Source organism: Caretta caretta, chromosome 2, assembly GCF_965140235.1.
Source record: "Caretta caretta isolate rCarCar2 chromosome 2, rCarCar1.hap1, whole genome shotgun sequence".
NCBI classification, from domain to species: Eukaryota; Metazoa; Chordata; order Testudines; family Cheloniidae; genus Caretta; species Caretta caretta.
This window is the reverse complement of record NC_134207.1, coordinates 14094145-14122109: the sequence shown is the minus strand read 5'-3', so window position 1 is coordinate 14122109 and position 27965 is coordinate 14094145.

Sequence of the window (27965 nt, the reverse complement as noted above, 5' to 3'; positions counted from 1 at the left end):
GAAGGTGACTTAAGTAGTTGCCACGTGGGGTGAAACAATGACAGTTCCTATTTGGGCCCTTAGGGAAGGCAGTCCAGCAGAGGATTAGGACTCCTCAGGCTGAGTGCCTCGGGTGCTCTCTCCACTCCAGCCTCTGCTAGAGAGAAATAGGAGCTTGCAGGTTTCCAGGTTAGGATAGGCTAGTGGTGCGTCTTCTTGAGGCCCCTCTGCACTGGTTCCTTGACCAGTATCTGTTGCTTCACCATGGGTTCTGCACAGACCTGACTGCTGTTATGATGTTTAACAGCCATAGTCAGTTGATGCATGGTTTGGGCCCTGCATATGGTTCGCTGACAGTCTCCCCTGTATTCAATATTCTTCCCGCTCCATTTGCTATGAGGCTACTGCTTCTCCAGGTGTAAGGTTACTTCCTGAGACGTAGTATTCCATAGTGTTTCTGCCCCTACTGGCCAGGGGAAGGGGATGTGTTGTGTGTCTTCCCTGGAGGCCCATAGATCAGTGGGAAGGAATGGCAGGTTCCTGCTTAGCCAACCTTCTTGCTGGACTCCCAGCTTCTTACTCCTCCACTGTCTATGTTGTTCAACATTCTGTCATTTTCTTTTCCAGTGCCAGCTTGTGCGAATTCCTTCCCATGCCTCCTGTGTCTAACTATTCTAGATTCAAAGTCCTCATCCTAAAGATCCCACCAAACTGCCTACTTTTGTGCTATTATTTTCTTACACTCCCCCTCATGCTCGTCCCCATCCTCTCACTGTTCTGTTCCTCTCTTATGCATCTTCCAGCTTTTCTCCGATGGTGTATTTAAGACTGTGCTGGAATTGCAAGCTATCAGTTTAAGAAGGGGTGGGGGAGGGTTCCTATCCCTGCTTGCAGGCTAGAGAGCTCTGCAGGCATGCATTTGATCAGAGTCAGCCTGGAAAGAGCCAGCCTAGAACAGAGTGGGGTGAGGGTCTGCTTCGCTGCCTAAGGGAGCAGCCTGCTCTCTCTCTCTCTCTCTCTCTCTCTCTCTCTCTCTCTCTCTCTCTCTCTCTGGGTTTGGTTACTGTGTGTTATTGTTCTGGATTCTATGAATTAAAGGAGCTATATACTGCAATCTTCCAGCAATACTATTTTATGTTTTTATCTAACTTCTCTGTTTGTATAGCATGAACTTAACAGCATCTTCTCCCTTCATGCTGGTGGCCACTCTTGGAACAACTTCCAACATCTTCTTCAAAGTGCCCCTTCTCCCTGTAACATGAACAAAGAAACTAGAGTCAGATGGTCCATGTTCCCTGGAGGAAATGTTACTGAGGGGACTCCAGGAAAACAGGAAACATGGGGAGTTAAGTTAGGAGCAACTGAGCCACATGGACAGAACAGTGCATGGTGTTTAACAAAGTTCCACTCGTTGAGCTTCACCTGTGTTCAGCTTCACTGTTTGCTAATGAAAAACTCCGCAATGAAGTTCACTTTAAAACCTCCCTTTCACAAATACTTGTGGTTTGTTTCTTTACCAATGAAATCTCCACACCTTCCTCCCATTTGACCCATTTTCTTGTATCTTGCCGTATCTGTCATAGGTTGTAACCTCTTCACAGCATGCCCATGTGTCACAGGTTGAGTTGGCCGTTTGAGAGGGGTTCAAGGTTCAGATCTGTTCCTGGTTCATACCCGAGACAAGGCATACTGGGACTTTTAGTCCAGAGGGACTAGAAGAATTGTAGGCTTGGAAAGAGTGCACACTGGGAAAGGGTGTAGTAGCAAAATAATGAGCTCGTTGCTGCAAAATAAGAGGTTGGCCAGGGAAGAAACAAGATCTATTGAGGAGCTATCTATCTGGATGAAATATGGCCTACTGTTGGCTATCAGTCAATTTCAGAGAGTCTGGGAAGATGCCTAGAGAGACAACCAAGGAAGTGAGGAAAATATGTCTGGAGGTCCTGGTGATGTCAAAGAACTATGACGTGATCGGAATAACAGAGACTTGGTGGGATAACTCACATGACTGGAGTACTGTCATGGATGGTTATAAACTGTTCAGGAAGGACAGGCAGGGCAGAAAAGGTGGGGGAGTAGCACTGTATGTAAGGGAGCAGTATGACTGCTCAGAGCTCCGGTACGAAACTGCAGAAAAACCTGAGTGTCTCTGGATTAAGTTTAGAAGTGTGAGCAACAAGAGTGATGTAGTGGTGGGAGTCTGCTATAGACCACCGGACCAGGGGGATGAGGTGAACGAAGCTTTCTTCCGGCAGCTCGCAGAAGCTACTAGATCGCATGCCCTGGTTCTCATGGGTGACTTTAATTTTCCTGATATCTGCTGGGAGAGCAATACAGCGGTGCATAGACAATCCAGGAAGTTTTTGGAAAGCGTAGGGGACAATTTCCTGGCACAAGTGCTAGAGGAGCCAACTAGGGGGGGCGCTTTTCTTGACCTGCTGCTCACAAACCGGGTAGACTTAGTGGGGGAAGCAAAAGTGGATGGGAATCTGGGAGGCAGTGACCATGAGTTGGTTGAGTTCAGGATCCTGACACAGGGAAGAAAGGTAAGCAGCACGATACGGACCCTGGACTTCAGGAAAGCAGACTTCGACTCCCTCAGGGAACGGATGGCCAGGATCCCCTGGGGGACTAACTTGAAGGGGAAAGGAGTCCAGGAGAGCTGGCTGTATTTCAAGGAATCCCTGTTGAGGTTACAGGGACAAACCATCCCGATGAGTCGAAAGAATAGTAAATATGGCAGGCGACCAGCTTGGCTTAATGGTGAAATCTTAGCGGATCTTAAACATAAAAAAGAAGCTTACAAGAAGTGGAAGGTTGGACATATGACCAGGGAAGAGTATAAAAATATTGCTCGGGCATGTAGGAATGTTATCAGGAGGGCCAAATCGCACCTGGAGCTGCAGCTAGCCAGAGATGTCAAGAGTAACAAGAAGGGTTTCTTCAGGTATGTTGGCAACAAGAAGAAAGCCAAGGAATGTGTGGGCCCCTTACTGAATGAGGGAGGCAAACTAGTGACAGAGGATGTGGAAAAAGCTAATGTACTCAATGCTTTTTTTGCCTCTGTTTTCACTAACAAGGTCAGCTCCCAGACTGCTACGCTGGGCATCACAAAATGGGGAAGAGATGGACAGCCCTCTGTGGAGATAGAGGTGGTTAGGGACTATTTAGAAAAGCTGGACGTGCACAAGTCCATGGGGCCGGACGAGTTGCATCCGAGAGTGCTGAAGGAACTGGCGGCTGTGATTGCAGAGCCATTGGCCATTATCTTTGAAAACTCGTGGCGAACCGGGGAAGTCCCGGATGACTGGAAAAAGGCTAATGTAGTGCCAATCTTTAAAAAAGGGAAGAAGGAGGATCCTGGGAACTACAGGCCAGTCAGCCTCACTTCAGTCCCTGGAAAAATCATGGAGCAGGTCCTCAAAGAATCAATCCTGAAGCACTTGCATGAGAGGAAAGTGATCAGGAACAGCCAGCATGGATTCACCAAGGGAAGGTCATGCCTGACTAATCTAATCGCCTTTTATGATGAGATTACTGGTTCTGTGGATGAAGGGAAAGCAGTGGATGTATTGTTTCTTGACTTTAGCAAAGCTTTTGACACGGTCTCCCACAGTATTCTTGTCAGCAAGTTAAGGAAGTATGGGCTGGATGAATGCACTACAAGGTGGGTAGAAAGCTGGCTAGATTGTCGGGCTCAACGGGTAGTGATCAATGGCTCCATATCTAGTTGGGAGCCGGTATCAAGTGGAGTACCCCAAGGGTCGGTCCTGGGGCCGGTTTTGTTCAATATCTTCATAAATGATCTGGAGGATGGTGTGGATTGCACTCTCAGCAAATTTGCGGATGATACTAAACTGGGAGGAGTGGTAGATACGCTGGAGGGGAGGGATAGGATACAGAAAGACCTAGACAAATTGGAGGATTGGGCCAAAAGAAATCTGATGAGGTTCAATAAGGATAAGTGTAGGGTCCTGCACTTAGGACAGAAGAACCCAATGCACAGCTACAGACTAGGGACCGAATGGCTAGGCAGCAGTTCTGCGGAAAAGGACCTAGGGGTGACAGTGGACGAGAAGCTGGATATGAGTCAGCAATGTGCCCTTGTTGCCAAGAAGGCCAATGGCATTTTGGGATGTATAAGTAGGGGCATAGCGAGCAGATCGAGGGACGTGATCGTTCCCCTCTATTCGACATTGCTGAGGCCTCATCTGGAGTACTGTGTCCAGTTTTGGGCCCCACACTTCAAGAAGGATGTGGATAAATTGGAGAGAGTCCAGCGAAGGGCAACAAAAATGATTAGGGGACTGGAACACATGAGTTATGAGGAGAGGCTGAGGGAGCTGGGATTGTTTAGCCTGCAGAAGAGAAGAATGAGGGGGGATTTGATAGCTGCTTTCAACTACCTAAAAGGGGGTTCCAAAGAGGATGGCTCTAGACTGTTCTCAATTGTAGCAGATGACAGAACGAGGAGTAATGGTCTCAAGTTGCAGTGGGGGAGGTTTAGATTGGATATTAGGAAAAACTTTTTCACTAAGAGGGTGGTGAAACACTGGAATGCGTTACCTAGGGAGGTGGTAGAATCTCCTTCCTTAGAGGTTTTTAAGGTCAGGCTTGACAAAGCCCTGGCTGGGATGATTTAACTGGGAATTGGTCCAGCTTTGAGCAGGGGGTTGGACTAGATGACCTTCTGGGGTCCCTTCCAACCCTGATATTCTATGATTCTATGATTCTATGTTGATGAAGAGACATTGGGGATAGAAAGCCTGTTTGGGAGACCTAGTGAGGGCATGAGCTGTGTGAAGAAGCTTAGTAGTAAACATACCGCTTGTAAGCCCCTGAACTGAGGGTGGTGAGTCTCTTCACAGAGGGGTGACAGTTTTAGATTTGTCCTTTAACCTCAAGGAGAAGACTTTTGGAGTTTGACTGGATGGTTGAACTGCACAATCACTGAGGGAATGGCGGTCTCACCATGAAGAAGGAATAAGTCACTGCTCCACTGTCTTATTCTACATTTTGTAAGCTGGTGAGCACACTGATGGCACTATGTCAATGTTTAGAAAATATTGCTATCATTAATAACAGTGAGGTATGTTAGATTGCAAAGAGTCTCCAAAGGAAACTGATGTGGGACCCTAAGCAGTAAATATGAGACCCATTTTCCACTATAAGTGCTCATAGAACAGACAACCAAGCTACCAAAAGCATCAAACTGTGAGGTTTCCCTTTCCTCTTAAAAATGTGAGTGAATTCACTTTCCATGAAAGTGACAGACTGGTTCACCAAATGCAGTATGAGCCATTCACAGATAGTTCATTGACTTCTGTGAGAGCATTTGTGATGTATGGTTTTATTCAATATGAGTAATAAGATCACAATTTGGCCCTATATGAACTGCTCAGGATCACACAGGAAGCCTATGGCAGGTCCAAGACACAAAGCCAATCAGTGGAGTGCTTCTCTAGTTTGTTACCCACAAAAGTTTTGTCTCCTCACCTAGGTTTTGTTTTTTTAAAGAATTCACAAATCCAGAATTATATATAATGTGAAGCCAATAAATTGCTTAGATTGCCTCTGGATTTGTAAAGAAAAAAAATTGCACATGGAAAACATGGGCCAAATTCTTCTCTAACCTCAGATATAGCTGAGTTGTTCCAATAGAATTTAGCCATCTTCATATGAGGGTAGAAGAAAATACATGAATGTGTGAAGGAATTTTCACTGCTATTTTTCAATCAGTACAATGAATATAAATCAGTTCAGTAAATTTGGGGTTCTTTGGTGCTATCAATCTCTTTAAATGATCCAGGACAGATTTTCTCCCTGTCACACTGCAGAAAATTGACATCTCAATGGGACAACTTGAGCTAAAAGATAAGCATGTGCTTAGGCACTCTGCTGAATTAAAACCTCTAGGAATAATGGTCACATAACACCCAAGTGGACTCATTGTGTTTGTTGCTCATTTTTGTCTAAGCTGACCATCTCCAATGCATGCACGTACACACTGATATAAGTATCACATTTTCAGTAACTTTCAAGAAATGTGAGAATGAAAAATGTTCCCTAAAAGGCTATAAAAGAAATATTAGCGACGGCTTAAACCACAAGGGATAAACAAAATGATGTACTGTGACTGACATACATCATATATAACAATCAGGGCTTATGTTGGCTACTGAGTTAAATTTACAGTGAAAGTAATACAGTACATAATTTTATAGATACTGTTCAATCATGTAAAATGTTACAATTAATGTCACTGTAACAGGCACTGTACAAAGAACTCCTATAAATCAGTGGTCAAATTATTAACAGTTAATAATTCTGCTAAAATCAGTGGGTAAGATGAGGGATTGTTATACCTGTGCATGCTCTCCTGAATTCATTAGGGGCATTGCCTGAACACAGCTGTGAAAAATTTTGCCCGATATTGGCAAATTAACTTGCTTTGTTGTAATTGCTTGGGAAGCATTTCCTAAATTAGGAGAGGTGCAGGGATTTCCTTGTCCATGTAGTGCCTCCCATAATAGGGCACTGATCACGGGTTCCTATATAAGTAATAATAATGGCATATTACGGACCTGGTTCAGAGCCATTCCCTGGCTACAACTAACTGCTGTTTATGTTTTCCCTTTTTTGTGAGCTAGTTCATTTACATAAAACTATTTTAAACAGCAGCAACGAAATTATTTCTTAATGGTAAAGAATGAATGGAAATGACCCAGTTTACCTGAAATGTGATTTTCCCCAAGCAATAGCTGACACCAGCAAGTCTTGCTTCAGACTGGGGCTAAACAACAGCACTTTACACAAATGAAGGCAATTCAAAATTAATGGCTGCGAATGTAAAAGTGAAATAATGTAAGAAGTGGGAAGCCTCACTTTGACTTTTTTTTAAAATCAACGTTCAGAACCCGAGTTTTGCTGTATTCCTGGGGTAATTTAGATTTAGATAGTTCTACTTTTTCAGCGTTCATTGATGGTACTTCTGATGGCCAAGATTCACAGCATTTCATAATATGTGGCTGTTTCAACTTGTGTTTTAACTGAATTATCAGAACAAAGTAAGGGCCAGATTATGATACTATTACTGATTTATTCTTTAATAGTACCTTATATTACAAACAGTCCCATTGAAGTCAATGAGGGGAAGCAACTCTGAAGTAAAGTGCTAATAATTGTGAGTAAGGATCTCGAACTCTCCCTGCTGAATTATAACAACACTGAGCACTTCAATTGTTCTTTACAAAGATTTAGCTACTACATTCCTGTGTAAACCATGGTCTGAATGAGTTCTCCCTTGCCATCTATTAATGAACAAAGGGAAAGACCATATAAGGTGAGTATATTTGCATAAACACACCTACTTTTCCTAGATGATCAGCAGAGAATGATTAAATTTGGCTATTTGGGGTTAAGATTCCCTTTAGTTTTGAACACAGGCGTCATGAAATGTTGTTATCCCTATTGTATGACTAAAAGGCAGCAGAATTATATTTAACATGCCCTAATTGAGGGGGGTCACCCTAACTTGAACCATGAGTGGGGTGCAGCAGAGGGAAAGGGGAGTGCTGTGATAAAGGGACATCCATCCATCGGACTCTCACACTGCAAGGTGGGACACTGTGGCAAAGGACTCCTGCCCAAGATACTGTGGGTTGGTGTTCACTGGAACCAGTTTGCCTGTCTATAATTTTAATTATGAGAAATAGAAGCATTTCTGTATGTAATATGCTGACTTAGGGAGTGTGATCTTCTCTTCCTCTATCAAATATAGCAGATTGCTCCCTTCTCACTGCTAATGGAATTGCTCCTTTAGCTCAAATGGTAGCGGGTTGTGCTTTTGGTAGGTTAAAAAAACCCTCGTTTCTGTCCCTACTGACTACTGTGGGGGTTATATATATCTGTTCATGGTGTATTACATGTACACAGTAGATCACTTTATTTTGATAAGTGATGGAACATTGCTGCTTTGAGTGAGGCATTTCACACTCTGAAACCAATTCTGGTGCTAAACTGGGTACAAAAAACAATAGAAACTGATGACATTTCTTTCAGTCATCACAAAAAAATAAATATAGACATGGAGATCTTAAAATTAAGCATGATTCAGTTTCTCCTGGATGCTGTGAAAGAAAGTGTGGAAGGTGAAATGAAATAATACTATACCCTCTAGAGAAGGCAGCTTTTACCCAGACAGGAAACAATGTGAAAATCTAGCCAGAGGATGACATCTAACTGGATATAAGATGTTACGGGTAAATTGAGTTTAGATGGTCTCGGAGATCCATTTCAATTGTGTATAAGTGCAGATAACACACCACTCAACTGGCAGGTCTGGGAGTCCCCAGGCTTTATAATGAATAGTATGGGATGTGAATTTCCACTAATGTGTGATATTAAGAAATGGCGAGACCACAGCATGATGGAGTCTCCTGGAGCTATCTCAACCTCAAGATAACCTTTGGCAAAAACTCTGAATTGGTGGGAGACAAGAGCAAAGCATTTTTGTATATCAGTGGTGTTTCATACAGTGACTTAGTTACATCTGGAATACCTTATTTATTTGAACTTTTACCATGAAGAAATTACGGGGATGGGGAAGAGGGACGAAATGAGGGATGCTCTTAAATTGGCCACCTTTAGTTTTTCATTTTTATTTTTGAAAGGGAAAAGCTGTGTTGATGCCTCTTAATGTGCCCCAACCTCTAAAAATATTCTTACTCTGCAGAAATGATCCATAATTGTCTAGTTCACAAGAGTTCCAGCGATGTCTTGGATTGCTGCTGTAAAATACTGCAGCGTGTTTTAAAGCCAGTCTTCGGTTTCAATAACTCTTTTATCACAGCAAGGTTTGATGAGGTAGCCAAAGATGAAAGAGTAAAAATCTGTCCAGGGCAGGTTTTGGGGGGTCTGAGGGTCTTTTATGGAGTATGTATTTTCCATCATAATTATGGTGTAATTAATCTGTATATACTATAGCTTCCAAAACAAACACATTAAAAGGGACTTAAAGTTGAGTTGCAGATAAAAGATCCCACAAGGATTCTGTAGAATCCTTTATTTTTATTTATTAATGTTATTTTTACAAATAAAATAAAACATACCGAGATATTTATAGATAAGCCACCCAAACCACCATATCCTGCCCTGTAGTGCCATTCTGTCTTTACTCCTTTCATACCTAAGATGCCATTGTGAAAACCTTTGCTTATACTATTAAAAGATGACAGGATCAGACCCCTTCATTATGAGGTGTGTTTATTTTGGGATCAAGAACTTCTGCAGAGGAATTTAAGAAATTCACTGACCATGGCTTCTCCCATCTTCCCATCATTCTTCTCTTCAAATAAGGGCTTTAAGAAGCCTTCAGTTCATGGAAACTGTCACATCACTTGTCACAAATCCGTTCATGTACGACTTCACAGGTGTTTCTATGCTGCATGCCATGGTCTCCTCAGAAGTTCATGGGGATGGTGGGCATAAAGCTCTGATGCTACTGCTTTAGAATAGAGTTTATAGCTAATGTACCTCTCAGTAAGTTACAATATAGCCAAATCAGAGAATGGTCCAAGACATGCAAATTTCAAGGAAGGCAGATTAGGATTAGAATCAGTATCCAAACTCGCCCTGTGTCTCTGGTTCCACAAGGGGCCTATTTCATTAAGCTAGCCTGGATGGAGATGAGGTCAGTAAAAATGGTGTCAAGTATCAGAGGGTACCGTGTTAGTCTGTATCCACAAAAACAACAAGGAGCCTGGTGGTACCTTAAAGACAAACAGATTTATTTGGACATAAACTTTTGTGGAAGACATGGTTTTTTACCCCCGAAAGCTTATGTCCAGCTGTAGCTCACGAAAGCTCATGCTCAAATAAATTGGTTAGTCTCTAAGGTGCCACAAGTACTCCTTTTCTTTTAGTCTTTAAGGTGCCACTGGACTCCTTGTTGTTTCAATAAAAATGATGTAAGAAAAGCTCCTGAGATTTTTGGCACTCTCAGATCTGAACCTAAAGCCTATCCATTCTTCCCAGTCAAACAAAAGCTCCAGACTTCAGTGTAACTCAAATCTGGGTCTGAATGTTGCCTCCTTGAACCATTTGTAGCTTAATTAGATTATTTCCTATTTGCTTCCCTAGATGTGACCATGGCTATCATAGTGTAAGGCTTGTGTAGTACATACATACCCAGTTAGTCTGGGTGTAATAAACTACTGACAGTTGAATCCTTTGCTTATTTTGATCATTAGGTTCCATGGGAGGCTTTTCCCCCAGACTCCTGTGTAAACCAAGTCAGCCACTTAAAAAAACAAAAGCAAAACGAACCTCCATTCAGGGACACAGTTACAACTCAACATAAGAGGTAAATGAGAAGCCAAGTTACTTTGATGCCTCTTTTCATCTTCTGGAATCTATTGCTCCTACTTTTATGTATCTTTCCATCTTCCCTGTGCCCCATCTCCAGCTGGGTGCTTTGTAACCTCTACAGCACTGCCATGCATAGCAGCGTAAACTTGTGTTATGCTTCCCCTGTCTTCTCTCACGCCACCACATCTTGGAAAAAAACCCTAGGCGGTAGGAAAAAAAAAAGGAAAAACATGCCTTATTTTAGGCTTTTTGACAGACAAATCAAATTCTGAGTAAATGTTGAAAGCTCTGACAAAAATACTCAATTTGAGAAATTTTGCAGTGAAAGACATATTTAGAATCAGCTGACTAAGAGCACAAGGCATTTAGGTTTAGACTTTAATTGTCTGGAAACAGCCTTCTTTCAGATGCTTTTCTGTTTCTGTTCATCCCGTTGTTGCTGAGTGACTTCTTGGGTTTCTCTCTTGATCTCCAGTCTCTCAGGGCAAAGATACTCAAAAAATGGTGCTTGAAGTTAGTCTTTTAAATAAGTGGTCTCTTTTTTGAATTGCTGAGCACTCATGAACTTGGGTAGGAGCTGCCGGGTGCTCAACACTTGGACTCAAATCTCAAAATAATGGATTAACTTCAGGCACCCAGTTTTAAAACTCTTGGCACTTGCTCACTAGAGAGCCTCCTTTAGCCTAATGTAATACAACACGAACTCTTAGAATCTGAGGGCCTGATCCTGTGAGGGACAGAACTCCCTCAGCACCTTGTACAAATGGCTGCTTCGCTGTAAAAGTGGAGGTTGGTGGGACAGATCTCAAAACACACACACACTACAGTAAAGCATGGACTATAATGTATTCTGCCTCTGTGTCTGTTACAGAGTGAATGTATGTGTGTACAGAGGGGGGAGAGGATGAGATGGCTTTTTGGAGGGAGCAGGCGTTTACAAAAACTTTCATGTCTGTTGGCTTTTTTCTCCTTTTTCCTTCTTCTTTACATCTTCCCCAGCTCTTTCTGGAAAAAGGCAGGGGGCGGGGGGAAGAGCACACTTTGTTTTATGGATGAAGAAACTAAACTTTGTACCAGAAACTTCTATTGAAAACAATAAAAAACAGAACAAATTCAGATGGGGAAAGCTACCTTTTCTGACCAGCCCTCCTGCCTACCTTCTGTTATCTGTATTCTGCTTTCTCTACATTGGGGCCCAGTTATTTGTCTTTAATTTTTCTACAAATGAAGCATTAAGTTGTTTTATTTAGAAACTGTATCTACTGACACAATGCAATGGTGCCACACAGACTCTATCAGTGAGAGTGAGGAGAGACCAAAAGATAGATACAGGTAAGAGAAGAAATGGCGAGGATGAACATTTCCCCCTTCCATTCAGAGAACTGATAACTAAATAAAATGTGTCACTCTTCATATCTTACTCACCCTAAAGAGTGTCTGGCTTGACTAGTACAGAGATCTCCCTTTAACCTGAAACAGGAAGAAAAATCAGCATCTCAGTAATTCATTTTCAATTGCTTATTTATATCAATCAAATTTCATTAGTTATACACCAGAATAGCTGAGGATGTCTTCATGAATATACAGAAAGGATCCCCCTGATACATACCATTTATGCTCTTTTGGTTTCATAAGGAGCATTGCAAGAAGCCTGATTGGATTCCTCTACATTAGTTTCAGTGGAGAAAATATCTTCATATTGGGATTTTTGTTTTGTTTTTAAAGCAAAATATGATGTGCAAGGATAAAGTCACTCTGGCTGCAATATGCAATGGAAATACATTACACCACACATCATGCTTCCAGATTTCCAGCCATATTTAACAAGCTCGGCACTGACAAACATGTAATAGTATGAGATGAAGAGCTGACAGGAAAGGAACTGTGGAACCAAATGGCTTGTGAATATTTTTTTCCACCGCTGTTGCTCTTGTTCTCAGAGATTAAATTTTTAATCTGAAGTCATCTCCTCTTATCTCTTTAGATAAATTTATTCTACAATAAAATCTTCATAAATTATGAAACAGAATATTCCTCTTCCTTGCGAGGCAATTGTACTAGACTGAAAAACAGAAGGAGAAGGTAAACTTTTGTTTAATGAAGAGTAACTAGTGATTTTTCTGGAAGAAATTTAGAAGACATTAATGACTTAATCACTCGATTCTGTGTGCACTGAGGGTAGGATAAATAAACTAATTAAAGGTTAACAGCCCAATTGTGCTGCTAATAGAGTCAATGGTAAAACTCCCATTGGCTTCAATGGGCACTGGGTATTTTCAGTGTTTTGCACATATCACAAAACCTGTTTAATATCAAATCAGTATCTTGATGACACCAAACATTAAATTCAGTGATGTGTTAATATAGGGCTCAATCATTTCATTCTTCATTCTCTGTTAGGACCTGAGCCAAAGTCCCACTGCAATATAGAGGAGTCTTTCCATTGACTTCCATAAGCTTTGGATCAGGCAGCTGGAGTCTATCAGCAAGGTTTGTGAATTGGGTAAGGCCAGGGAATGGAGTGTTCTATTCTTAAACAAGACTGCAGAAGGCAGCGGTGAGAACTTTCCAGGGTGGCCCGATGGGTCTGTTTTGATTCAAATGCCTCCTAGATTGATACAAGAACAGCCAGTCAAATATTTTTTCCATAGGTTTGCTTAAAATTGTTGGTGTTTTTGTGTGTTGTATTCAGACTTCCTGGGTGTGCACCCCTCTTGCTGCCAGACCCTGGGCCTTCTCTTCTTGCAAGGGGCAACCCCATACTTCTGCTGCTCTGAGATGGCTCCCTGGCTTCAGCATCTCCGATTCTCAGGGTGGCTCTTTCAGCAGGTGCAAAGGAGCCTGAACTCTTCTTGGAGACATACTTTCTTGGGAGCTAGGCAGCTAGGAGATGTTTGCAGCGACCCAAGACAGCCTTTACAAAACAAGCTGGCATTTGTTAGTCAACTGGAATATCGTATTTAGGGATGCCACATTAGAGTGGTAAAGCAAAGCCTACATGCCTCTGCTGGCTTGCAGCACTGCCTGCCTCACCCAAATGTCCAGCATTCAGTAGCCCCTGCCTTTGTACAGCTGGTTCTTACAGAAGCCCGCTCCAGTCATGCTGTTTTCACATATCCGGCCCCCTTGGCCATCAGTCATTAAAAGTTAAGGGCCTGGTCAGTGGTTTTCCATTGCAGCTCTACGGTTAGTCCATTCGTACATGGACAGTTCTTGATAAAACCATTCAGATCCCCCAACCTCTGTTGACACTCAGCCCCTGTCACTTCACTGTTTACCCTCTGACCCAGGTAAGAATTTATCCCCTGTGGAGAACAATTAGAGCTGGACACATTTTTTGGACATTTGCTGAAAAATGTAGGTTTGGGTTGACCAAAACTATTTGTGAACTTGACTCTAATTCTCCAAAGAGTTTTGGACAGTTTTTTTTAAAGTTAGATTCACAAGGGGATTTAGATGCCATGCACAAAACAACTAGAGGAAGTGATGCCATGTCCCCTTTTTCTTCAGTAGCCCAATGATTTCATCACTCACTGGGATGCAGGAGACCGAGGTTCAAAGCCCCTGGAGCAAGGACTTGAACTCAAATCTCCAAGCGTGTGCCCTAACTGCTGGGTTGTTGGATATAAGGAGGTACCAGCACTTGCCCTCTGTTAACTTAGTTTTCATTTCCTTTGCTTTTATTTAAAAAGATGGTTTAAAATACCCAGAAATGAAATATTTCATTTTGAGTCAAACAAAAAAGTTTGACCCTAAATTAATTTTTTGTTGACTTTTTCAATTTACTGAAAAATTTCAGTTCAGGTTGAACCAAATTGTTTGGTTTTGTTTTTGGAACTGACAGCAAACCCAATAATCCGTTATTCATCCAGGTCTCATAATAATACAAAAGTGAGTGGGGAAACTGAGTCACACCAGCTTTTCATAAAATACAGAAGTTTCCCATGTTCTCCACAAAACCATATTAAACAATAGCGTAGGGCATGTGTCCCTCTTGATACTCTCCCAAACTTCCTCTCCTTTTGAAAAAGGGGCTTTATTCTTTACTCCATCCTCTGGAGGCCAAATCTACAACAGCAGCAAACCTGATGTCACACATTTCCCGTCTCACTTCAGTTTCTGCAGTGAGACAACATGACACTGAGCTGGTGATCATAAAGGCAGTGTCAGCAGAGCAGAGGTAAAAAATTACTCGAGCTCATAGCTATCATATGACGATGGTAAAGAATCACAGAAAGTCACTTTCTTTCAACACTGAACAAGGAGCTTAATTAGAATAAGTAAATCAGAGGAGATACTGATTTTGAAATTTCATAGTCTCTCTCACTCCGCTTCACTGCAGAACTTCTGCCTACAAGTCCCACCTGTCCCCCACACACTGCTTAGTTTCCAGCTCCACAGTAGCCACTACAGAACAGTGAGCTGACAAATACACCTGGATGCGGAGTTTTAATTTTCCTACAAATGCAAGGAGCTGAGAATCTTCCACATCAGCTGGAATATCCTGTTAACGTTCAAATCCCCTCACAAGCAGCATCTCCACTATTACATAAGAGCACATTGTGGTGTAACTCACTACTGTTGCTTTGACTGGTACATTTTTCCATATGCAAAGTGCCAGTACGAATGCCTTGTTAGGGATAATGGGAAATGTAACCATGGCACCTCCTGCTGGTTACCTCAGGAATTCACTCATCCCAGCCTCAGAGTACCTCCAGCTGGCCAGTGTCTTCCTACCAGTACCTATTTCCTAGTCTATCTCCACCACAGTACTTCAGGCCCCATATCCCTCACCAACCCACGGTGCCCCTTCTCTTGGGTACCGCCCGACAGCAGTCCCCTCACACTTGGGGTCCTCCCCTCCCTGGAGAACCCCAATCCCCTAATCCCACCTCACCTCAGTGACCCACTGCCAGTCTTCATCTAGCCCCTTCCCTCAGGGGCAAACTGCAGTCCAAAGTGGCCACTCGTCATCTGCCAGGGGCTGGGCATGTTGCATTTTCCTCACCTAGCTGCCTCCCCACAGCCCTAATATCTCTTCCAGCCCTGACAGCAAGGCCTCTGCCTTGGGGTTTGCCAGGCTGGAGCTCTCCCTGCTCCTCCTGCCCTTCCCCAGCACTGCTCTGTCCCAGGTACTCTTTCAGGCAGCCAGGTCTATCTCTCTCCCCAAGACTGGAGAGAGACTGACTATGTCTTCTGGTCTGCCCTCTTTTATACCAGCTTGGCCAGCTCTGATTGGCTGCCTCCTGCCTCTTCCTGATTGTCTCTCAGCCCCAGCCCTCTCCAAGGGCTGGCTTTTAATCCTTTCAGAGCTGGAGCGGGGTGACTGCTCCATTACAGGAAACAATTGAACCAAAGAAAGCAAAAATGAAGTCTTTGTCTTATCTATGCATCAGTGCTGCCTATCAAATTACCTCTTTGAACAGGCAAATTCCATAGAATATAAATTCCACAGAAATGTAAAGTTACATTACAGAACAAAACAATGTCATAAAAAGCACATAGCTACACACGCTACATCCCCCATTGCCTTAAAGTGACCACTCCAGGATATTTATTTTGATTTTGACTCTCAGGTGATGAGCAGGTTGGTAGGATATATGGACATTCTAAACAACACATACCAAAACTTACTAGTTTGGGGCCAGCTCCAAGGAGTGTGAAATTTTGTAACCCTTGCAAACTACTTTGTGGGTTTGCTGTGTTCACGAAATGCAGGTTTACAAGCCTCTTTCCCCTATTAGTATTGTGATAGCACCTAGGAGCTTTTCTAGCTTATGCAAATCCTATCCTATGTGCAATGGTCACCGTGGATAAAAGGTTTCAGAGTAACAGCCATGTTAGTCTGTATTTGCAAAAAGAAAGGGAGTACTTGTGGCACCTTAGAGACTAACCAATTTATTTGAGCATAAGCTTTCGTGAGCTGAAGTGAGCTGTAGCTCATGAAAGCTTATGCTCAAAAAAAATGGTTAGTCTCTAAGGTGCCACAAGTACTCCTTTTCATGAATAAAAGGAAACATTTGCCAACGGTTACCTCATGATGGTATCTAAGATACTCCAGTATATCACTTTATATTTAGAAAAGGAGAACTGTATTTCAGATGCAGTGTTGGTAGGGTCAGAGTTTTACCTGTAACTACGGTGTTAGGGACAGAAGAATGATAAGCTAGACTGTCACAAATGGGTGGCATGTTATGGGGCCAGAGCCTGAGCTGGTATAAACCAATATCGCTTCAATGATGTCAATGATGCTACAGTGATTGACACTAGCTGAAGATCTGGCCTATAGACATTACTTTTAAAAAATATTATTAGAATATTTCAGTTGGTTCCTCTCCCACCTGTACACACCCCTCCTTTGTGGAAAGTCAGCGTGATAACATTCTAGTCAGTCAAATTTCAAGTGTTCAGCTGGATTAGAAATTAAGCAAAACACATTCACCCACCCCTGCTTGTGAGATTCTCCAGAGTCTTCCTGCCCGTTCCCCGCTTCAGCAGCTCATTCCAGATTACAAAGCAGCTGGATTGCTACCTTCTGTGACAGTGAATGTATTCTTGATCAGAAAGTAGCAATCATTGAATACATCTTGCACAATGACATCTGGGAGGGCATTGTTCTGCATTCTGCCCAATGAAGCATGTTGGAACACCTGTTTCCTATCTTGAAACTGTTTACAATTGCTGCCGGAGAAGTCAGTGCTGAAACAGCATCATTAAGCCAAGTTATCCTGCTCAGCCACCTGTTGAAAAAGAGAGAGGAATCTATTAAGGCAATCGCAGACCTCAGTTGTGCCCAGAATGACATTAAACACATGTGTCTATAGGCTTTTATGGATGACAATCTCTGTTAAAGTTAGGAAACACGACAGTATACACGAAAAGAAAAGGAGGACTTGTGTCACCTTAGAGACTAACCAATTTATTTGAGCATAAGCTTTTGTGAGCTACAGCTCACTTCATCAGATGCATGAAGTGAGCTGTAGCTTTGAGCATAAGCTTTCATGAGTTGTAGCTCACGAAAGCTTATGCTCAAATAAATTTGTTAGTCTCTAAGGTGACACAAGTCCTCCTTTTCTTTTTGCGGATACAGACTAACATGGCTTCTACTCTGATACAGTACACACAGGATCTCTGTTATAAGAAAGAGGTTTCCTTGCTGAGAATAGCACTACAGCTATGGAAAAGGTAATGAAGCAAAAATGTCTTGGGAGTAGTGAAGTTGGTCATGGATGTTACTCAAAGTATTGGCTTGAGCCTGAGAGATGCTTTTTGCTATGTTGTCATCAGCATGTTGCTTATGCATTCAGCTGTTGTTGTACTAAGAGGAACTACTTGGGTGGTGCTGATGGGGAGGAGGAAGGTTCAGAGAGGGACAGCGAAAAGGGAGAGGAACAGGGCATCATTTGAGAGCAGACTGCGATGTGTATGAATCCGTTGCCAGGTGCTCTTAGGAAAGGGCAGGGGTATAAGTATTTAAAGCTCCATCTAGCAGAATTGCTGCCTTTCAAGCCAGGCAGAACGTGCCTCAGTGTATTGGACAACAGCTTCCTGCATGTCAAAGTCTGGCTTCTTTAGATCCAGCTGATGCCTTGGTTTTCTCCTTCTCTGCCTCCATCTGCTACCGAATGTCCTGGAAGAACCTTTTGCAATTCCTCCTAAGAAAGTGCACCTCCTGAAGTGACAGTAAAATAACACACAGCTCAAGTAGCAAAACATGTTCAAAAGCTACACAGGTAGGTGAGTGGGAGGAATCTGCCTCTGGGCCACCGATGGCTACTAGCTGGGAACTGAGTTCTGAGCATTAGAGGAAATGAGGCCAGGAGATGGGTAGGATTCGTATAATCTGAAAGGAGGAAATGCCATGCCAAGCAAATGTTTCATATTCCCTGTGTGACTGCACATGAGGGGGAAGCCCAGCCAATGGCAGCCTGGGTGTTCAAGGAGTGGGAGGAGGAGGCAATACTATGGACCCAGTGAGATACCCTGCAGATCTGCAGGGGCTGCCATTTCTTTTGCGTCTTTGTCTTTGCTAGGAACCATGGCAACACTCTCTGCTCTTCCACTGTGTTGCTTTCCCAATGAAGGATATGAAGGGTGGCAGCTTTCTAAAGGCCTGGAGGGTATGTGCTGCAATTTGGCTTGATTTCAGGGGAATAAGAGCTCAGTCACTTTGTCTTGGGGCTGCAGTTGTGCTAGGGGCTGTACATACACATGGTAAGAGACAGTGCCCGCCCGAAAAGCTTGCAGTCTAGATGAGAAATCAGACTGCAGCATGTGGAGTGTCTGTGATGGGGTTGTTACCCGGGGTTCTTCCAACCCAAAGCTCTTGGTAACTTTTAGTCTGTGCAAGATGGCATCAGGAAATAAATCAGGGGAGACACAGCCGTCCGACCGATAGATAGCTGGTACAAACAGGACAACACAAGAATGTTTTCACTTAAAGCTAAACTTTACTTAGTCTCAAGCACCGATACACACGTCCGCAACAGGTTAGTAAAACACCCCCAACCCTCGATAATTACCAAAGCTGAGTGTGGCTCTCGAGTGGCATAGCAGCAGCTCGTCTGCCGGCGGGAAACACAAGATGCATCCAGAGGGAGAGTCCAGTCCTGAAGAGTCCCCCTACCTCAAACTTTTTCCCCTTATTTATACATTAGTAATAGAATGACATGTCCCTTAAAGCAAACTTGGTAAGTGAGCAGTTTCAATGATCAAACGAGAGGTTCCCTCTGATTATCGATTAACCAGGTGTGGGTTTTTCCAGCGTTTGCAGCCTTGAGGCCCCAATAGACATTCCTGGGGCATATCCTGCTCTTCTAAAATGCATGTATCAGCAACTTCGACACAATTCTTATCAGGAAGGACATGGGGTCAAGCTGCCCTCTCTGTTGCACCCAACCCCCCCTCCCGCCTTGGTTAAACTGAGACTGCTGAATGGCCAATTTACAGCCTGCTGACTTGGCTGCTTTTAGCAATAAGCCATAGTGGTTTCAGGCACTTTACTGGTTTGCCAAAGTCTCCCTGTACAGGGTCACATGGAATAGTCACTCTCTGTGGTGTGATGGTCACCTCAGCCACACAGGATTTCTGCTTCCAGGCTGCCATAGGTATGAACATGGCCGAACACTGTTCTTGAAGAATTCCTCTAGCTCTAGTGTTGACATCAGACCCCTGATATGTGTGTATATAGCCAGAGACATTGATTTACCAAGACAGCAAATCAACTGAATGCCTTCCCTAGCTGGTGACTAAGGGAGTATGTGATACCTGGGTCTATAAATAGAGACCTGTGTACCTTTCAAATACTATGGTCTGCTTTTGCCAATAGACACCACACATTATTTCTATTCTAATTGTAGTGGATATTCGTGATCTTGGATACCGCTCTCTGTTGGAATGTGCTAATGTTGTCCAGGGGACCACTTTAGAAAGAAAGAGATTAATTGTGTAGGGTTGCACAAGGGGTGTGCCTAGAAATTTGATATAGAAATAAGAAATATTATGCTATCACTTGCTGTATTTATAAAACAACAAAATTAGGATGTCAGAAGCATCATAAAAAAACACAAGAAACCAACCCCGCCCCTCCAAAATATTTTGGTTCTGAATTCTATAATCCAGTAATTCTTCCACCAGAAGACTCCAATACTGCAGATGAAATAGCAGTAATAGATAAGACTTAACACTGATCGTGGCCCCATTTTCTACAAACACACCAAGAAAAAGTTTCTGCTCTGAAAAGTTTCCAGTTTAAATAGATCTAAAAGCATGACCCACTACTGCTTTAGTTTAGTAACTCACAACCCTTAACTCAAAGTCTGACTCATAAGCCTCAGTACCTGTGAACTAGCCACATGAGTTTTCCCTAGTCACCAGTTTAAGAATCATCAAACCAGGCAGCAAAAACAATGCCATATGATTGAGGTGCCAATCTTGCACTGTGAGTAATAAAGCAAATAATGGAAGTGAACAGTTTGACAGCAACCCACATGTGGAAAAAATATTTGTCCCATCTACTTAGTAAATCATTGTCATAGAATCATAGAATCATAACAGAATCATAGGACTGGAAGGGACCTCGAGAGATCATCTAGTCCAGTCCCCTGCACTCGTGGCAGGACTAAGTATTATCTGGACCATCCCTGACAAGTGTTTGTCTAACCTGCTCTTAAAATCTGCAATGATGGAGATTCCAGAACCTCCCTAGGCAATTTATTCCAGTACTTAACCACCCTGATAGTTAGGAAGTTTTGTCTAATGTCCAACCTAAGCTGTCCTTGCTGCAATTTAAGCCCATTGTCCTATCTTCAGAAGTTAAGGAGAACAATTTTTCTCCCTCCTCCTTGTACCAACCTTTTATGTACTTTTTATGTAAATCTTAGACCTGGTCAAAAATGTAAAATCTCAAATTTAAACAAATGGGATTAAAATGTCACAATTTGTTCCCCTGTTTCCTTCACTAACTCTGCTACTCTCGATATGAGTGGCAGAAAAGGAGGATTTCAGGAATGTTAAACGAGCATGTTCTATTTCAGAGAGCATTGTGTAGCTTGTGAGCAAGCTATTGCACTGATGCGGGCTCAGTACTTCATCTGTCTGCTACACAGTACAGATTCGGGGTTTATGTGTATGCATCGCCCAGCACAAGGAGGTCCTGACACTGGTTGGGACCCTTCGGTGCTATTGTAATGTCAGTAATAATCTGCATACTTATACTGTACTGCTCACCATGTTATGTGAAAGCCCAGGTCTGTCTCTGAAATATTTTCCAGATTGCTGCATAAGTGAATTTAATAAATTGCTTTCTGTGCAGTTGATTTTCTAAATCTGACCTTGTTTCTTTTATTTCTGGGTTGGACTAAATTTGGGGAGGGAGGGAACAGGTCAGAATTCTGTATCCTAGCCTATAAAGACATGCAAATACGCCACATTAAACACACCAAACCACAAATCATTGTGACTCTGGCAATACTGCAGAAGTTGTCTAATTATTTTGGCCTGGCTTATTAAGCACATTTGAAAATTGGCTGAATTGCTTGATTTGGTAAAAAATTACATGCTACATTTAATCAGCCCTCCTTTAAGGAACAAATGTCATTAAACACCACTTAATTAGCTGTTCCTACATTCCCACTGTGTGAAAAATTGTATCCTTGATGACTACAAAACATTCTTAAGGTCAAATGTGGTGAATAAAAATATCATTGAATGCCCTCTGGTAATAGACTACATAAAAGCGCAGCTCATTTCCATTAATTGAAAAGATTAGTTCTGTATCACAGTTAATCAGAATTTGATGGCTGCACTGTAAAGATTGAGCAGACCCAGTGTGGCTAAGTTTACAATTTTTTTTAGTTGTTTATAAGCATGCTGATTTGTTATGGTGCATAGAAATAAAAATGTCCTCTTGTGCTATTAACTTAGAATGCTGCCATATATTACACTGGTGGGGAGGAGGGGGGGGGGGTTTGAGAGACAGGCTTGGAGGAGGAGGGACAGACCCTGGAAAGAGGGAATTTGATAAACTCGCCGAAATCAATAAAATAATCCTCCCTCTTCTTCAATTTTTTTTTTTTTTGCTCATGTGGTTACCCCCTTCTGCTGTCCACACACTGAATGAGATCAGAGATCCATCCTTCCCCCTCCCATCACCGTTTCCCCACTATCTCCCCTCATTCCACCTCATGTAATCTATGTGTCTGGTATTCTCGCCTGATTATTTTACATAGATCTCTGGCACCTGTTTTATTCCTGTTCAAAAAGTACGTCACGAGCCAGATTTTTGGCAAGCTGCAGCGTAACAGTCCATTAATCTCCATCACTGGCTCCATCCTCTCATGCCATGGTGGGCAACCTGCAGTCCACGGGCCCATCAGGGTAATCCACTGGTGGGCCCCAAGACAGTTTGTTTACACTGATCGTCCACAGGCACGGCTGCCTGCAGCTCCCAGTGGCTGCGGTTCGCTGTTCCCAGCACTGCTGTAACACATAAATCAAAGAGGAAAGAAGGGATAGGTCATTAGAATCTGATAACGCATCCAGATGTTATTTTTAGGTAGGAAGCTAAGACAGGTGCTGTAGCCTGTGACAAAACTATCATTGTGCTCTAGGCAAGCTGTAAGATGGATGCCAGGCTAGCTCCTGGCAGAGAATCTCAACATAGATCATAGCGGCTTTGCAAGGAAACAATTTTCCTTGGATCATCTGGCTGAACTGATACTACCTGGGGACCACAGCGATACCGGATCTAACCTTGGTGTGGACATAGACATTCGTGCACACACAGCAAGCCAATTTCTGATCTTCGACACATCCCCAGAACTCCCGTTGAAATCAGTGAGTTCATTATAGATACCTTGGTGCAGAATTTGTCCTGAAAGGCCTGATATTCAGTTGCTATGTTCCTGTGCTTGCAGCAAAGATGCAGCTGGAGATGGTGGTGGTGGTGGTGGTGGGATGGTGGGGAAGATGGTTTAGCACTCCATATATTTGGGGGACCATGCAGGGGCCTACCTGGACAGTGGTATACAACAGAGCAGTCATAGGGCTGTTCTAACGTACACTGTGCTTCTCCTGCCTCCAGGGAATTAGACAATATCCATAGTTCACCTGCTCCAAGCCATCACTGTGGTGGAGGCTGGAAGCAGGGCTGGGGTACCAGCTCTCACAGAAGTTGGAGAGGCTGTCTGCCCAAGAGGGATTCTCATGGGACTGTTTCTACTTACTTTAAAGCCCTTAACAGATAAATCTATCAAGACTGTTCCTGTTTTTAGATTCCTCTTGAAGCCAGGCTCAGTTTGACTAGTAATGGCAAGAACAGCAGATGCAGACCTGCAGACATATCTCCACTCCTACAATGATCAATACCCGCCACAGCATATCTTTCAAGATCCATGGGCCCTACCCATGCCTATCACAACATGTGGTGTACCTCATTTAGTGCACCAAATGCCTCAGCACCAACTATGTGGGTGAAACCAGACAAGCACAATGCTCTTGAATGAACTTACCGAGAAAAATGATAAAGGACAAAAACATATTGCCCACATGTGAACACTTTTCACAAAACGATCACTCAATATCTGACTGCTCCATCCTTATTCTCAAAGCACAACACCTTTGTCATAAAAATAAAGGGAAGGGTAAAATCCCTTTAAAAATCCCTCCTGGCCAGAGGAAAAGTCCTCTTACCTGTAAAGGGTTAAGAAGCTAAAGGTAACCTCACTGGCACCTGACCAAAATGACCAATGAGGAGACAAGATACTTTCAAAAGCTGGGAGGAGGGAGAAAAACAAAGGGTCTGTGTCTGTCTCTGTGATGCTTTTGATGGAGACAGAACAGGAATGGAGTCTTAGAATTTAGTAAGTAATCTAGCTAGGTATGTGTTAGATTATGATTTCTTTAAATGGCTGAGAAAATGGCTGTGCTGAATAGAATGAATATTCCTGTCTGTGTGTCTTTTTTGTAACTTAAGGTTTTGCCTAGAGGGATTCTCTATGTTTCGAATCTAATTACCCTGTAAGGTATTTACCATCCTGATTTTACAGAGGTGATTCTTTTTTTTTACTTCTATTAAAAGTCTTCTTGTAAGGAAACTGAATGCTTTTTCATTGTTCTAAGATCCAAGGGTTTGGGTCTGTGGTCACCTATGCAAATTGGTGAGGATTTTTACCAAACCTTCTCCAGGAAGTGGGATGCAAGGGGTGGGAGGATTTTGGGGGGAAAGACGTGTCCAAACTCCGTTTTTTCAGGAACCCAGATAAAGTTTGGTGGTGGCACTGGAAATCCAAGGGCAAAGGGTAACATAATTTGTACCTTGAGGAAGTTTTAACCTCAGCTGGTAAAAGTAAGCTTAGGAGGTTTTCATGCAGGTCCCCACATCTGTACCCTAGAGTTCAGAGTGGGGAAGGAACCTTGACAACCTTCAAAAGAGGAGCCTGGGAGCTTAAATTTATACCTTTGCTAGACACTAAAAATTCTGGTCTTAATAAAGACACTGGATTTATGGCTTATTACAAGAATCTGGTTTCTTTTTTCTGTCCTAAGATTGCAGAAGCATTAACAAGCCACTTCATATAGAACGGTCACTTAGAATATGTGTTAACTACTTGTACTAAACAACTTGTTCCACCTTGTATTTAGCTGTGACACTCTGGGTGCTTGCCTACACTTATCTTCTGTGATTCTATGACTCCATGATTCTATGATTAGGGCATGTTTACGCATACAGCACTGTATTGGCATAGCTGCCCGCTGAAGGGTGTCTGGTGAAGACTCTATGCAGACAGGAGTGAACTCTCCCATCCCCATAGTGCTGTCCACACTGGCACTTATGTTGGTGTAACTTATGTTGCTTGGAGGGTGGTTAATTCACACCCCTGAGCGACATACCTTCTGCTGACATAAGCGGTAATGTAGACATAGCCTTAAATTGCTGCAGCTGCATGGCTCTTGAGCGTCAGTGAAGACACTACCTACGTTGATGGGAGGGCTTCTCCCATAGGCATAGATAATCCACCTCCCCAAGAGGCAGTAGCTAAGTCAATGGGAGAATTTTCCCATTGACCTAGTGCTGTCTACACTGGGGGTCATGTCGATTTAACTGTGTTGTTCTGCAGTGTGGATTTTTCACATCCCTCAGCAATGTAGTTATACCAACCTAATTTCCTAGTGTAGACCAGGCCTGAGTACCTTTCCCAGACCTAAAGAAGAGCTCTGTGTAGCTCGAAAGCTTAGTCTTTTTCACCAACAGAAGTTGGTCCAATAAAAGATATTATCTCACCGACTTTGTCTCTCTAATATCCTGGGATCAACACCGTACCACAACACTGCAAACAATGATTTTGGATGCTTGGGTTCAGCAATACCAGCTCCTTGAAATCTCACATCTGTGGTATCATTTTTTACACATAATCAAAATAGAACACTATAAAAATCAAATTTGCTTTTAAATATTTATGTTTTTTTTAACCTCCTGCATTTTCTTCAGGTTGGACTGCATAACTTGGTATAACTCTGTTGCAGTCACTTTCACTTTCTTGTTCTCGTACACTAGCACCAGTGTGTTTTGTTTGTGTTCCAAACAAATCCAAACAGTCCAAAGCAGACTGTGAAGAGTTACAAAGTGATCTCACAAAACTGGGTGACTGGGCAGGTGAAATTCAATGTTGATAAATGCACATTGGAGAACATAATCCTAACTATACATATAAAATGATGGGATCTAAGTTAGCTGTTATCACTCAAGAAAGAGATCTTGGAGTCATTGTGGATAGTTCTCTGAAATTATCCACTCAATACGCAGTGGCAGTCAAAATTGTTAACAGAATGTTGGGAGTCATTAGGAAAGGGATAGATTATAGGACTGAAAATGTTATATTGCCTCTGTATAAATCCTTGGTACACCCACATCTTGAATAAAGCGTAAAGATCTGGTTGCCCCATCTCAAAAAATATATATTGGAATTGGAAAAGGTACAGAAAAGGGCAACAAAAATGATTAGGAGAATGGAACAGCTTCCATATGAGGACCGGGACTTTTCAGCTTGGAAAAGAGATGACTAAGGGGGGATATGACAGAGGTCTATAAAATCATGATCAGGGTGGAGAAAGCAAATAAGGAAGTGTTATTTACTCCTTCTCATAACAGAAGAATTAGGGGTCACCAAATGAAATTAATAGGTAGCAGGTTTAAAACAAACACCAGGAAGTATTTCTTTACACAATGCACAGTCAACCTGTGGAACTCTTTGCCAGAGGATGTTGTGAATGTCAAGACTATAACAGGGTTCAAAAAAGAACTAGAAAAGTTCATGGAAGCTAGGTCCATCAATGGCTATTAGCCAGGATGGGCCGGGATGCAAAATAATGCTCTGAAATATCCTGTTTGCCAGAAGCTGGGAATGGGCGAGAGGGGATGGACCACTTGAAAATTACTGGTCTGTTCATTCCCTCTGAAGCACCTGGCATTGACCACTGTTGGAAGACAGGATACTGCACTAGATGGAGCATTCTTGGTCTGACTCAGTATGGCCATTCTTATGTTATGTTCCCAGAGCTGCAGAGAAAAGTTAAAAGTCTAAAAATTAATTCAATGAAATAATAAAGCTTTGCTGTTCACATTGTACTTTGTGACCTCATGAGAGGTGTTTTTTTTTTTTTTTTTGGTAATCCATATAGAGTACTGTTCACTATCAAAGTACTGAAGAAGCATCATTGAGTTTTGTATGGTGCATAACAAAGTTAAAATATTGTACAAATGCTAACTATTATATGAAAAAAATAAAACCTAACTTGTGGGTCTTAACCATGTGGCAGCATTCCATTAATGGAGATCTTCTAGACTCTTCTAATCTTCCTTTCAACAATCTCATCTCAAAAGAAGTTCTCATTAGTAGACGTATTTCTTTAACTTAAATTAAATGGGAGTATTTTGAAGACCCTGTCCTTACCCGTCACTTTAATCTGAAGACCTTGTATTTTTTTTCAGTCTCCATCAGGAGATCACTTGATGAAATGGAGTTTAGCTTAAAAGAAACGGATTTTTTTCCTACTTGGATATTTCTTTTAAAAAAAATAAAAGGGGTGTTTATCCTAATTTGCTTGCACTGCTGATTTTCTGACTATTTCTCCTGGGAAATTCACAGAAGGGTTTCCCCATACTTTGCTGGATGCAAGCATAGAGTTTAGGCTTAGAGTGATGAAGTCTCTGTGGCTTCCTTAGATTAAAAATGGTCTATTTAATTAATTTATCCAAATAGTTTTATTAGCACTAGAGATATGGGCAATTATGAAAGCTACCTAGTTAGGTTATTATAGGAGCATTAGGAGACTTTCACCACCTTTTTTGGTTGTTTGGGAAAATTTGGTTAAAGACTTTCCTACCTCCCTAAAAATGAGAACATGCCACAAGAAGGGTGAAATAGGTTACAGGGTTTTGCTTCAAGAAGGTTTGATACCCATGCTTACTGGAAGAGTCCAATGGCCTGGTGGGAATCTTACAGGTTTGGACAGTTCATGTAAACTTCCAAATGCTCACTGGATACTTGTCCCATTGGGTAACCTGAAAATAGGCACCAAGGTTCTGAGTTGCCTAAATTTTCACAATCGTATTTCTAAGTAAGTGCTATCACATTGAAATAAAAGCCTTATATTCACTGATGATTCTGACAAATGGGACATGCTGACCATGGAAACTGAGATGGTATTTCTCATAAGTAATTTTTTTTAAAGAATGACGGTTCATAGGTAATGTCCCAAAGTATATACAATCAGCTCTGTGAAATGAGCTGCTGGCCACACTTCAGTTTCTAGGGGAGAAGAACTAGATATTATTATTTACTTGTATTGCAGTAGTGGTTAGAAGCCCCAGTCATAGACCAGGACCCTGGTGTCCTAGGTGCTGTACAAACACATAACAAAAAGATGACTGGCACCCTTGACTGGCGCTCAGCCTCAGCAGAGAGGCCAAAGACTGAATGGACATGAAGAATGAATTACCCCAAGTAGTCATCCCTCCAGGTCATGGTGAAGGCATGTTGATGTACTGTGAGGAAAGCTTACACTGGTATTATTCATGCTGTTCCTGTTCTATGGTTAAATACTTGCACTCTTCACTT